Source organism: Nannospalax galili, unplaced genomic scaffold, assembly GCF_000622305.1.
Source record: "Nannospalax galili isolate Female #2095 unplaced genomic scaffold, S.galili_v1.0 scaffold312, whole genome shotgun sequence".
Lineage (NCBI taxonomy): Eukaryota > Metazoa > Chordata > Mammalia > Rodentia > Spalacidae > Nannospalax > Nannospalax galili.
The window spans coordinates 4,987,478-5,002,228 of record NW_008335967.1 but is presented as its reverse complement, the minus strand read 5'-3'; the positions used below and the strand labels follow the sequence as shown (position 1 = coordinate 5,002,228).

The 14,751-nt window shown below is 39.6% G+C and overlaps 1 protein-coding gene across 2 annotated transcripts in view; it reads left to right on the top strand.

Annotated features, from left to right (window-relative positions):
- The window catches only part of Lhfpl3 (LHFPL tetraspan subfamily member 3), a 641,410-nt gene that overhangs the window by 439,323 nt on the left and 187,336 nt on the right, over window positions 1-14,751 (top strand). The window lies entirely within an intron of this gene.

Genomic DNA, 14,751 nt, shown 5'->3' with positions numbered 1-14,751 from the left:
ATGACTCTGTAGACAGCCAGCAGTGGATACTGGCAGGTGCTGTAATTTTGCACTTCACTCGATTTTGTTCCTACTTTACTGTACATGTAAAAGACCAGGTTTACTGGGGCAAAAACTTAGTTTGGCCTGCATTGATACCTTCTCTCCATCTTAACTTGGCCATTCACCTTTGCTGCTATGTCTGGAATCATCAGGAGGTGAAAAGGGAAGGCTGACAGCTGCTATGCCATGTGTCTGCTGTCAAAGCCCACACAAGTGAGAGTGATGACGCAGGGAATGGAGAGGGCAGAATTCATCCAAGGGCAGGAAGAAGAGCAGCTGGGATGTGCATGTCAGCAACCCCAACATATGTTCTGACAGAACAGCTAGACAGGCAGGTCACTGAAGAGAAGCTCAATGGGTAAGGCCACAGGCTCGCTGAAAGCAGGCCCTGACCCACACTGGACAGCAGCAAGTCTTCTCCAGAGAAAACCTAAAATAACTGTCTCTTGCCCCAGAGAAGGTGGGAAGCCCAGAAGTTCCATAAGCAAATGCCAACTGCCAATCTGAAGGCTCCTCATCAAGGCTGGCCTTTACACACAGAACATCTGAGACATTCTCTGTTAGGTAAGAGAGATGCAGTTGATGGTGTTCCCAGATTTTAGCTAATGAGCCACAAAGAGGCTGTGTGTGTTGGTCCCTAGTAGAAGATGAAGCAATCTTGTCCCTGTTTCAGAAAAATCAACTAAATATAAACAGCAATAAATTTTGTTTTTGTTGGTGGTGGTGGTGGTGGTTTTGGTCAGCCTTGGCAGATTTAAAATCCTTTAAGATGTAAGTTGGTAAATCCAACTCTTCTCATGCCTGTTTGAGATCAAGTTAAAGGAATGTTGAAATCTGATGACAAAGGAAAGACACTTAAACACAAAAAGGCCCATGTTCTTTACCATCACCTGAGGAGCTTTGAGTTATTCCAGTGCTGGGTGTCACACCAGAGATCTCGTTCTGTTCAGGAAGCAGATCCAGGTATAAGAACTCCCTGGAGGATTCTAATGTGCAGCCAGGGTTGAGGAGCAGTGGATTGACCCCATTCCTTCCCTATAGAAGAGGAAACTGAGGCTCAGAGCAAGGAGATGAAGAACATCTCACCAATATGAATCACTATAATTGAGTCAGTTGATAGACTGTGACCAAGGTAAGTTTCATTCACTGATTGACCTAACATGTGCCTCTCCAAAAAGTCCATTGCTGGCTTTGGGGGATATAGCTCCCTATCAACCTTGGGAAACTGAATTGTCACCTGTTAGCTTGCTCTGCAATCTTGGACAAGCCTAATTGTTCTCAACTATAAGGACATCAAAAGAACCTCCTTTATAGAGGCTGTGTGAAACTAAAATGAGGAAATCATGCCTAGCATATATCAACTGCTGTTATTCTTGGTATTTTAATTGTATTTCACAAACAAATAGTGCTTGATTCATGTGGTACAGAGCCCATGTCCCTAACTACCTTGCCCTGCTGTTTCACTTTGTTCCCAGCTACATTCAGTTTTAATGGAGACCTCATTAAGATGTAGAGATTGTTTCATCCACATACTTAAATGTGATTTTCACATCTGGTAGCTTTATAAATATTTTTAAATGGAGACTCATATGGGAAGTTTGTTGATTGGTTGGATTTTTCTTTTATAATTTTCTCAAATATGCCTGAGGGAAAAGGGATGGAAAGGTTATTCCTTGACAATATATAGCCTTTGCCATCCACAGAGCTTAAGCCTTGTAACTATTTCTGTAAGTTCAATGACAGTACCAAGGAAAGTGTTTGTTTCCCAGATGGAAATGTGGCTTCTTTTAATGTTACCCATTTTCAACCCAGCTGAGAATTCCTGCACTGTATTGCCAGACAGATGAGGAACATAATCAAGCCTTTAAATTGTCTGAAAAGCCACTGGGCGTGGTGGTAGGTGCCTTTAATACCAGCCCTCAGGAGGCAGAGGCAGGAAGATCTCTGTAAGATTGAGGCCAGCCTGGTCCACATAGTGACATCCAGGCAGGCTGGGACCCTGTCAAAAAAATGTCTAAACAAGTGTCCTTTGGAAGTGATGGAGGGAAGAGACTCATCCTAGGCAGAAATGGCAGTAAAGGCTAGAATCCACTGACTGCAGAATCATCATTTTAGTTCATCCACACAGTGATAAAAATTTAGTACCAATTGCTTAGCAGGTTTCTGTGTTTTGGGTCAAAACACATCTTTTTTTAGGCCATAAACATTTCAAATAAAAACTACATAAAACAAATATAAGTAATAAAATTTTATTAGAAGTTAAAATAAACCCGGGGAGATTCTACCCCATTCAAAACCTATTTCTCTTTGGCTGTCTCTCAAGATATAATCTAACATGATTCTTTCCCTCACCTGCTAGTCCACATCCACTCAGTAGCATCTACAGCAAGCCATGCCATCATATTATTATTAAGATAGTAATTTTCAGGTAGTAGCTATAACATTTCTATATGCATAGCCTATATCTAGGATACTTACTTTCAGCCTACATTATATAGCAAGACCCTGCCTAAAAAATAAGTAAGAAAATTTTGGCTCCAAGCATTTTAAAGAACAGATCTGGAATCTTTTATAAATAATGAATTTTATTTTTTAGAGAAATTTTTTAGGTTTACAGCAAAAGCTGAGCAGAAAGTAAGGAAGTTTCCATACATTCTCTTCCCTACCGCATAGCCTCCCTTCCACCTTCCATCAGCATCCACCATCAGTGTGGACCATTGTTACAAGTGAAGAACCAATGTCAATACATATTAGACAACCAAACACACAATTTAATCAAGACCCTTTATGTTATGCAATCTACAATTTTTGTTTGGTTTGTTGTTTGGTTGTTTGGGGGATTTGTTTTGTTTTGTTTTTTTGCAGGGGGTGGAAGTTGAGATAGAGTCTCCCTGTGTAGCCTAGGCTGACCCTGAAATGCTTAGATTACAAGCATGTACCACCATGCCCAGCTCACTCTATGGGTTTTGACAAATGATATCTTTATTTTCAGCAGGCACATTCAATAAATGTGATGGAACTCATCTGAGGACCTCACTTTAAACAGTGCTATAGGTCATATGTAATCAGATTAATACTGAGATTATAATGTAACAAAGCTGAAGCCCATGGCCATGGCCAGGCTAATATTATTACTTTAGAGCTCCTTCTGATAAATACTCTGACAACCTTCAAAAACATACACAGGCTCTATTCCAAATTCTACTGCTAAATTGATGCTTGGGGACTCAGATCATTTCTCTTTCCCAGAAATAATTGACACACTATGGTCAGGTTCTTGGACTTTACTGAAACCTTATTGGCATCTTATTGGACCTTTTAGAAGCCTCTTTCACTCACAATATCATGGGAATAAAGTTATTTTAGTAATCATATTCAAAAGGGAAGCAATAAAATTATAAATTCAGAAAGTTTATAGACAAAAATGTAAAAAAGAACCAAAAAGAAACCTTTCAGAACTGGGGGCAGGGGAGACTTTTAAACTAAACTTCCAAGGTATAAACCATAAGGCCAAAAATGTGTATTAATTGAATGACATCAAAATAGGGTTTTTAGCCAGAGGGACAAGACACTTGCTGCTAGTGAATGCATTCCAGACATGATAGGGAAGCAGCACCCATGAAATCTCTACAGGGTGGTGGCATATCAAGATATGCATAATGACAAAACCATTTGACATGCCAAGGTGGATGGGGGAAATGTCACAGAGTCTCACCTCAAGATGAAGAACTACAGGCATTAATAATGCTGTGGGAAAATTGGCTTTCTCCAGGGACTAGCCCTGAGAGGCTACGTAATAACAGGTCTAAACACAGGTATACATGAGCACCACTAAATGGACTCAGTGCATTATACATACATGTATATTTATAAATGTATATATATATGTGTGTGTGTGTATGTGCATACAATAATAAAAAAAGAAGACAAGAAATTGTGAGAGACCAGGATGGATATAGGATTAATTGCAGGGAGCATGGAAGGGGTGGAAATAATGCAAATACAATATTCATGTATGAAATTCTCAAAGAATAAAATAATTATATTTTAAAAAGAAAAAAACAGGGCTCTTGGTCATGAAAAACAACAAAGTCTTAACTAAGGATTAGGAGAAGATATTTGGAATATTTCAAACTGACAAGGACTTGGAATAAGCAAGGGATTCCTCCAAATCAATTAGAAGAAAAAACTCATTTACAAATTACAAAATGAGCAAATTATAAAGGGGTAATTTATAGAAAAGGAAATTCAAAAGTCAACTATGTGAAAGTAAATTGTCCCAAATCATTCATAATTAAGAAATACAAATCAAATCAATTATGAATCATGAATTTATACCTACTAGGCTGGAGGAGTTTAAATAGGGTTATAGGCAGTGATTTTCTTTCCTCTACTGCTAATGCTATAAACCATTGTGATAGCAATCCAGTCTAAATGATAAAACATTCCATCTAACCTACCTCTTCTCCTGGATTTATATCTGGATATTTCTCTTCAAGGCCATAACAGACTGTATATGAGAATGTTCACTAAAGCATTATTTGTGGTTGAAGGAAATCTTGTCATTCATTGAAGGGAAAGGATAAAGAATTTGGGGTGAGTGGAAACCATGTGACACTATGGAGTAGTTAAGAGACAAGAAATAAATGAGCAAATAGCAACTTGGAAGGATCTTTAAAACAAGACACTTAGTGGGAGAACATCAGAGAGAGACTTAAAAGACAGAACTGAAATAAAGCACTTAGCTTAGTGCTGAATGTAGAGTATCATTCAATAAATGTTAGCAAAAATAATTAAAATAGAACCCCAGGCTCATTGTACAGATCAATAATGGAAACATTAAAATTTTAAGGATGGGAAGTAAGGCCTGGGGAAGAAAAAGGATACGGGAAGGAGTGTTTGGAAACAAGATGAGCATTATGACAGTTAACCTTCCCAATTTCCCTGTGAGGACCCCATGATTAATGTCATCATGGTCTTCCCTTCTTTCCCTGACTTCTTCCTCTTATTTTCCTCTCTCAGCTACAGAAGGTCTTACCTTTGGCCATCACATGCTAAGACAGAGTAGAACCACACGGGGCAGAAATTAGATCTAAGTATAGAAATAAGTGAAAAAAGTGTGTTGGTTGGGATTGCTGTATAGACACCATTTCAACAGTCAGTGGCTTATGAAGACAGTCATTCATGATCCCTCACAGGCCTCTGCCTGGGAGTTAGAGTATCTGGCTAGACTGATCTGGCGGGGGGGAACCTGCCCAGTGTGCCTCCCACTATCTTCTTAGAATTATCAGGCTAGATTGTTCTTGTCCTGGTGCTGACGTGGACACAAAACAATCCACCTAACAGCCCAAGGACTGTGAGTCTCTGTTGTGTCACACCTACATTCTGTTGGTCAAACTCATTATGACCACGTGACTCACACATAGAAGAAGACACCACAAAATGGCATGGCAAAGGATACGGGCATAAAGAAGGGAGTGGAACCAAAGCTACTCATGCAGTCACAACCTTATTAGGAACAACGAGAAAAAAGGGAACGTGCCCAGTTGGGAAGCAAGAAACTGTTTAAAAACTATATACTACTTTAAAACACCCAAGCATATCTCTCTCTCTCTCTCTCTCTCTCTCTCCTCTCTCTCTCTCTCTCTCTCTCTCTCTCATATATATATATATATTTCTTATATATATATCTCTCTCTCTCTCTCTCTCTCTCTCTCCTCTCTCTCTCTCTCTCTCTCTCTCTCTCATACACACACACACACAAGAGAGGGGGAAGTACATTGTGACAGAAGTGTAGTATTAGCTTGGTTACTGAAGTTAGGGCAGACTTGAGATAGGGACCAAGGTTTGGAGTGTGGTGGAAACATCCTTAAGGAAGTAGACAATTGGATAAATTGTGCTGTTTGGGAAGATCTAAAAACTCAAAATTCTTTCTATAATACAGAATAAATGTGAAGAAATTATGGGCTCAGATGAGGTTACAAGTAAGTATAAAGTTTGTTCCTAACTTTTAATTAACTGTACCTCACTTTAACCTTTGAGAGCTTTATTATCACAGCCCAGTGTTGCTCATGCTATTATCAGCAACTATAGTCAGATAGCTATTTATAGAAAATGTAAATACAAAATCATCAGTTACTAGTGAATGAGTAAGCACTCACAACTTCTTTGGGGGAAAAAATACTTTATCCTAGGGTAGGGACAACTTAAAGAGTCTGAGATACGTACCCCTATTACATTATTTTAAAAAAAACACAATTTTACCATTCAAGGAAACATTCATTCATTCATTCAATAAAGCATTCATAGTTTGAATACCAACTCCAGATTGTAATGACTTTTTTCATCCAGTGTGTGCAAAATATCTCTCTTCTACTGCTAAAATTTAACTTAAATGTGACTTTTAAATGTTAAAGATGTAGTATTGTTATACCAAAATGTACCATCACATAAAAAAGAAAACAAAGTAATGATCCCTATAGGTGAAAATCAGCAAAGTCGTCATCATGCTATGTGCAAGGGACTGACTGCTGTTAGTTCTGTTTTAATCCAGGCTGAACAGGGCTGTATCTCATTCTGCTCACATTATGCTTGGCTTAGTATCTGGCATCAAGCAGGCACCTTGTGTTTATTCAAATTTAACTAACTGAAAATTTTCTGTACCACCACCACCATCTCAAAAAGCTAAAACACAGAAGCGATAAGCCATTTCTCATGCACTTTTCCAGGCATAGAATCATCTGTCTTTACCATCTGGCCCATTGCTCATGTGACAGGTTGCTTTTCACAGCACAGCATCACCCAAGAAAGTCATGAAACAGATTCCTGTGATTGGTCCACATCCTCATTGGAAGGGACTTCTTTCTGTTACTAGACTGTTCTGTGAGTCTCCTATAAGAGCTGAGTGAGTTCTTAAAATAAGACTAAATATTTAAAATACAGAGTGCAGGATCCTGTAATCCTAAAATCTTTTTAAAGATCACAGCAGGGTTGTGTTGTCTTGAATAATTTAGTACGTACAAATAAGAAATTATCTTGTGAAACATCTCAACTTAAGTAATTCCATAAGTGTTTCCCTCTGTAACATACTTGATTGACAGATGATTCCACAGCCAATTTTTAAATTGATCACAAGACAAATAGATATCTGAGAGAAGTGTTTTTCTTTTGGCGTTTGTTAGGTGAAAGAAGACAGTGTAGGCTGACAATTAAAGAATTCTCATTTCCTAAAAACTGATTTTCCTAAATGCCTGAGAAGTTAATCAAGTCCCCAGGGTCTTCCTGTGGGAAAACACCATGGAGAGAGGCAGGCAGGAAGCAAGATGGAAGGAAGTATGTCAGTCAGTGAGCGTCATTGGTAGTGGACACTGTTAGCAGCCTGCTCTGCAGTATAGCTTGATGTCTGCATTTGTTTCCCACCCTAGTCTGGCTTATGGTTCTTTCAAGATAGTTTCATCTTCTGTGGTCTGATTTCCCCACCATGTCAGACTATGTGTGTATCTGTGGAGGCTTCCATTGGCCTTAGAACAATGAAGATTGCTCTAAAGAGCTTCCAAATTTAGCAGTGGCCTGCCTTGTAGAGTGGGTTGTGATGAAAAACTGATGAAAAAGTTCTAGAATCCTTTGCATCTATAAGCTACAAAGATGACAATGAGGAACAACTGATGGAGACTATAAATCTGTAGCCAAAAACAGTTTTATATCAATAGGTTCTCCCTGGTCCTGGCATGAGGACAATGCAAAGATCCCCAAAGGTGCCGAGACCAGTTTTGCCCAACAGAAATGTGGTGTGAATCGCATGTGTACTTTTACATTTCCTGGTATCCAAATGTTTTAAATTACAAGACAGTGAGAATACTTTTAGTAATATATTTAACTCACTATTGCTCAGAATTTCACTTTAATGTGCATTCAGTGTGTTAGGAAGACTTTGTGTTCTCTGTCACCTGGGCAAACAAGAAGAGAAATTGTTTTGCTCATGGTTTCAGAGGATTTGGCCCCTCACAGCAGGAAGGTGATGGCAGCCAGAAAGCAGAGTATGAAACAGGAAGGATCCAAGAACAACATACACCCCCAAAGACCCAACCCCAGGCTCGTACTTGGTCCAGCTAGGCCCAACCTCTTAAAATTTCCACTACTTCCCAAAATACCACCACAAGCTGGAGACTAAACCCCAGACATGTTCTGTAGGAGATATATCCTATTCAGATAACAACCTTCTGCCCTTGGCCTCCAAAGACTCATGACCATCTCATAATGTAAAATGCATTCAGTCCATCCCCATGAGTCCTCAAAGTCTTAACACTTCTGATATTATTCAAAAGTCCAAGTTCAGAGACTCTTCTGGGGAGCTGGAGAGATGACTGAGCAGTTAACTGCACATACTACTCTTGGAGAGGATCCAGGTTCACTTCTAAGCACCCACACTGAGAGATTCACAATCACCTATAACCAGCTCTGGAAGATCTTATGCCCTCTTCTGGTCTCCATGAACACTACGCTCAGGTATTACACGCCCCCACCCAGAGAGACACACACACCCCTATCCCGCTCTCTAGGAGCTCTTGCCCTCTCTTCTGCTCTATGTAAACTCCGCGCACATATATATACATACACACACACACACACACACACACACACACACACACACACACACACAATTATAAATAAAATCTTTTTAAAAAGTCTCTTCTGAGATTTAAAGCAAACTCTTGGCTGTTAGTCTCTATTAAATTAAAAAGGTTATATATTCCCAAGATGTAATGGCATATAATAAATAAGCCCATTACAAACAGAAAGAACAAAGGCATGGAACAAAGAAAGACAAAAACCCAGTTAGGCAAATATTGAACCTGTAGCTCCATGTCTGTCATCTGAGGCATGTGGTATAATGATGTGCACTCCGGTGGAATTGGGCAGCCTTTCCACGTGACCTCTCTCCTGGGCTGATTCCATGCTCTGCCTATGACTTTCTTCAGCAATCATTCCATACCCCTGTGTCTTCAACATCTTCAATGTTGAACTGCAGCCTAGGCTTTAACATCATAGCTACACATGTTACACTCTCTGGGGATGGTTACAGGGACTCCAATCTTGTCACACATTGCCTAGCCTCCCATGCCTTCCTCTGAAATCTGGGTGAAAGACTCTGTTACCCTGAAATTCTTGCATTCTGCCTGAAAAAACAGTGTCACATGAACAATACCAAGTTCTGCAGTAACCATTCTCCCTTGAGCCACAGTTGCAGCAGCCTCTGAATTCCTAGATAGCTGAGAATGGTGACACAAAACCTAGGAAAGTAACTTCTAGCCACCTGTGGGAGCAGGGCACCTAAGAGACACTTTCCCTCTAAAAAGTTTATTTTTATGTTTTTATAAAATGGGTGGGGTCTAACCAAATTTTAAGATGCCCTCAAAGTATCTTTCCTATTACTTTGATACAAAGAACTTGACTTCTCTTTCATGGCACTAAACTCTCAGAAACTGCCTTCCTTAGTCCCACCTTTACACTATGTGTTTTGAGCAAATTGCAAGCTTTTTAAGTCTTTCTGCTTTACTTTTTGCTCGCAATTCTCACTATAAACTTGTCTAAAGGCAGCCAACAATAACCATGCCACAACATGAATGCCCATCCTCCATGAAATTCCTTCTAGCATATTAACTAGTCTGTCACTTTTAAATTCAATTCCATGCAAAGCCTCAGGACACTGACAAAATTTGGACCACTGTTGACTAGAATGTAACTTGCATGGCCTCTAATCCACTTTCAAATAGAGTCCTCATTCCCATCCAAAACTGACCTTCACAGTCCATGTTCTTATTGGCATTCTGGTTGTGTAAGCTCCTACCAGAACTGCTCATAAAGTTCTGCATACAGCACTCTAGGCTTTCTCTAACCTGCTTCTCCAAGCTCTTCCAAATTCCTCCCACATATCATTTCTAAAGGCATGGTCAGGTTTAATTATAATAATAACTCCAGTTCTCCAGTACCCATTTTCTGTTTGTCAGACTCTTCATTGCTACAGCCAAAATACCTGAAAGAACAACTTAAAGGAGAAAAGATTTATTTTGCTAATATTTTCCAAGAATTCAATCCACCATGGCAGGAAAGCATGATGTAGCAGCTCGTATCAGACCAGACTAAAAGAGAAAGTATGAAAAGAAGGGTCCAGGAACAATATACCCTGAAAGACCCACCTCCAATGACCAGTTAGACTTTACCTTATAAGTTTCCAAATCCTCCCAAAATACTGCCACCAGCCAGGGACCAAGCCCCCAACACATGAGCCTACAGTGGACATTTTATACTTAAACTATAACAATAAAAAGGTTCCAAATTAATTTTTTCAAATTATCTATATAAAATGTGCATTTTGTACTTGAGCACATATCAATTCAGATGTGGCCAGTGCATAGGCCCCATAAGTAGATAACCCATGTAACACAGGATATCTGATTTTAATTGAGTAGTGTTCACAAGTATGTGAGAGTGCTCTTAATTCTCTAAAAATATTGATAATTCTTAATGCCCACATTTTTTCAGCAGGATCCCAGCTTCAAGGAAGGGAAGAGGAAAATCAACAGTGTATTTTGAGCAGCTAGTGTGAAAGCAAGGGCTTACATCATCTCACATGCCTCACAGCAGATCTGTGAGGACAAAAGTTGACCCTCATTTTGCAGAGGAGGAATTTAAGGCTCAGGGAAACTAAGGACTTGCAAAGTCATGCAGTTAATGATGGCAAAAGAACTCAGATCTGGCTCCAGAGCCCTAATGTTTCCCACTGTGTCATGTTCCCTCCTCAAACGTCACTGGGTAACAGTGATTCTCAGACTGGGAGGGAGCCAGCTTACAAGAAAGCTGTTTAGAAAAATACTGTTTTCGCCAGGTGTGGTGGCGCACGCCTTTAATCCCAGCACTTGGGAGTCAGAGGCAGGCAGATCTTTGTGAGTTCGAGGCCAGCCTGGTCTACATAGTGAGTTCCAGGACAGCTGGGGCTACAAGGAGACCTTGTCTCAAAAAGATTTTTTAAAAAAAATTCTGGTTTCTGGGCCCCACAGGCAGAGTTTCTGATTCAGCAAGGCAGGATGGTACCCAAGAATCCTTTTTTCTTTTTTTTTTTTTTTTTAGAATCCTTATTTCTAATAAGTTCCCAGAAGAGGTTGATACTAATAGTCCATAAACTTTGCCATATAGACTGGATTTGATGACTTGAATAGGAGTCTGTGTGTGCCTATTATTAGCCTAAGCTAATAATGATAATTATCTATGCTGTCAGAAACCAAAGTTTGACTTCTCAGTTTGTCCATTGCTTTTTCTTAGTCAACCTAGGTTGGCAGCTACCTAGTACACCTGGGATAGGTACAACCACTATGAGCCTTCTTATTCATTTACAATTAACTATTGAACATTAACCATTAGCCATTGTTTCACTGCAATATGAAAGCATTCTCCTCTTCCTGTAGTTCCTTCAAATAAGAAGAAATTACATATGGGGGTGTCTTGTACCATGTAAACACTGGGGAGTCTTTCTCAAAGTGCACACACTTCCAAATCATCACATTAGAGTGAAAAGTCCATGTAATGTTTTTTAGGGTTCAGCCTTATCACAAATATTTTTCTGATGACATTTTTACAACCAAATGACCGCTGTTGTGCAGCATCACAGTTTAGAAAAATCCTGATTCTTAACTTTCATTTATTGTATTTTAACCACCATTGCTGTGCCAAAGAAGCAACACATTTTTGCCTAACTATAAATTCCCCTACTTCTTGATTTATTAAGTTGGTTGGAGACACTTTCAATCTTTCTAGCCATTGACCTCTAGTGCTTTTCATTCTTGCAAGGGCCAACTCTTCCCATTCCTCTTATTTATTTTTGATGTCTCTAAGGCCTCTCTTCTACCCCAACTTCCAAACCCTGTCACATCTAAAGAAAAACAACAGATTACTCACACATATTGGGGAACCCATCATATTCACAAGATGACAGAGGACCCAGGTGTGCTGCCGGGACGGGATCAGGTTAAACTTACATGGGCATAAAGAATGGAAGATTCATCTCTATTAGACAGTTCATCAGAAATATGGGAACATCTGTGTGTTTAAAACTGAAAAGAGAGACACCATGTTTTTTTCACAGTCACCTAATGACAATATAAATGAAAGTGTTGTGGTATGCATAGGCTGTAGAGACCACCTAGGTTTTTCAATATCACTCACAGCTAGATCTTTCTTTCATAGTGGATGTTTTAAACCCATTTTTTCATCAGAATAGGGATTGACTGATCAATTGATCGATCGATTGATTGATAGATTGATTGAGTTGGAGGGAGAAGGGTCAAGATTTGTATAGTAATTCATTCTTGCAGCTCTTGGAGATGCAAAGGGCAGGGCTTAGGTATGTCTTTGGTTATTTTTTGACAGAAGCAACTTAAGGGAAGAAAGATGTATTTTGGCTCATGGTTTCAGAGAATTTCAGTCTATTGTGGCAGGGGAGGCGTGGTGGAGCTGCTGGGTTCATGGCCATGGAAACATGTGGTAGATACCACTCACATCACAGCAGAGTAGGAAGCAGAGAATGAGATCAGAACCAGGAGCCAGATAGCCTTCAATGGCCCACCACTAGTGACCTGATTCTACCAGCTGGGCTTCACCAGTTACAGATTGCCCAGCCTCCTAAATGTAATTCCTGTGGGGGACATTTAGACCCAAACCATAACAGACTGTATCTGAGTAAAACAAACAATAAGAAGAATGGTACCACCATGTCACAAAGGCATGTTTGAATCAAAACTTTAGAAGGAAGGGTCACCAACACAGGCATGTCACTCAAAATGACTATTATTCTCTCTCAAAACTTTCCCCCATCTTTTCCCCACAACCACCATGCTCTGCTTTATATTCAGGTGCTAGTTCCAGCATAACTGCTGGAAGAATGCTTTGGAAAGGCTAAAGAAAGAAAAGGAAAGCAACCATAGATTTAAAAATTGGACATCAAGGGGGCTGGAGAGATGGCTCAACATTAAGAACACTGGTTATTCTTGCAGAAGACCCAGGTTCGAATCCCAGCACCCACATGGCAGCTAACAACTGTCCTTAACTCCAGTTCCAGGGGATCTGACGGCCTCTTCTGTCCTCCGTGGGTATTGCACAACACAGGTGCACTTACATACATGCAGGCAATACACACATACACATAAAAATAATAAATAAAATTAAATTAAAAATTGGACATCAAGAGTTCTTCCTCTTTATTGTGTAGCTCATAAATGTAGAATCCCTTCATGTGATGTGACTCATCTTTAAATTAAATGTGAGTCATCTTTAAATTAATTTCCTCAAATCTACAGCTTGGCAGAATTTTTATTTAATTCCATCTTGACTCATCTTGGACTTCAGCCTTTGAGCACAAAGTCAAAAAAGCCCTGTATGAAAAGACACAGAATACTACCTTACAGTCATTTCTAGAGCATTACAAGAAGTACTTTTTAACTTCATTATATTTCCTTGCTTATAACAATGCGTGCCTCCAACTTTCATGTGCCATCAATGACTTTGAGATTTCATAAAATAAATTATGATTCAGTAGATTCCTCATGTTTAATATGCTTCAAGGATGCCAGTGCATTAAATTTTCAGTAGTAAAGACTTGGGCAGTTTTGCTTATATCTGAAAATACTACCTGGCATAAAAGAGATAAGATCCAGGATCTAAGGCTTGATATGTTCACTGGAGTGGAATGAGAAACTGAGAGATGCAGGTAGAAGGGGGAAAGGTAAAAACCCAACCTCCAGTGACAAGAGAAAGGCAGTGGAACTCAACACCCTAACAACAGTGTGTCAAATCAGGTGGTAGCCTAAGCAAGCAGCAGAAGTTAAGACATCATGGTCGTTGAAAGGTTGGTGCTTGCAGTAGGAGATCTTAAATACTGATTGCTATGCAGACAGGCAGCAGAGAAACCTGCCTCTGAGGAGCAGTTATCTAGCCATAGAAGTGAATTTAGAGAAGGAAGTGAAGGTCATATGGAAAGGGGGAAAAGAAATGTGAATCCTGGTAAAGACAAGAGGATGTTGAAGAACTGAGATACATGTCAAACCAAAGGTAACATATAAGGACTCAGTTACTGAACTGGGGTTTCAGAAATCTAGTAGAATACAGAAATGTGAAAATTCATTCCTGAAGAAGCTCACATTCAGTATGCACGATCTACCTTGCCAGGCACTGTTTCAAAGGCTTCTGTATGCATTATCTTACATAATTCTGACATATTTATATAGGAGGTGTTATTATTCCATTTGAAAGAAGTAATAAAGTTCAGAAAAACTCCATATCTTACCTGGAGCCTCTCCCTAGTAAGAGACATAACAGGTAATTCATATGCTATGCCCTTTCCAAGACCCTATGCTGGCCTAGCAGCCATGGAGAAAGTCACTTGAATGTTACTCCAGGTCTACCGCAGTGCAAGAATCAAGAGGGGAGGTTAATAGATTAGATTAGTTCCACTCTCTGACCTCATCAGAGAAGTTTTGTTATGCAGTAGACTGTGGATAATGCAAAAACACAACTAGTCAAAGTATAAAGAATAAGTGTCTATAGAGTACTCAGCCACAAGTGGGATATCTATATCATAGTCCCTCCCACAAGGCTCAAGGACCATTAAAGAAAAGAGAATGGAAAGATTGTAAGAGCCATGAAGGATTTCAAGACCAT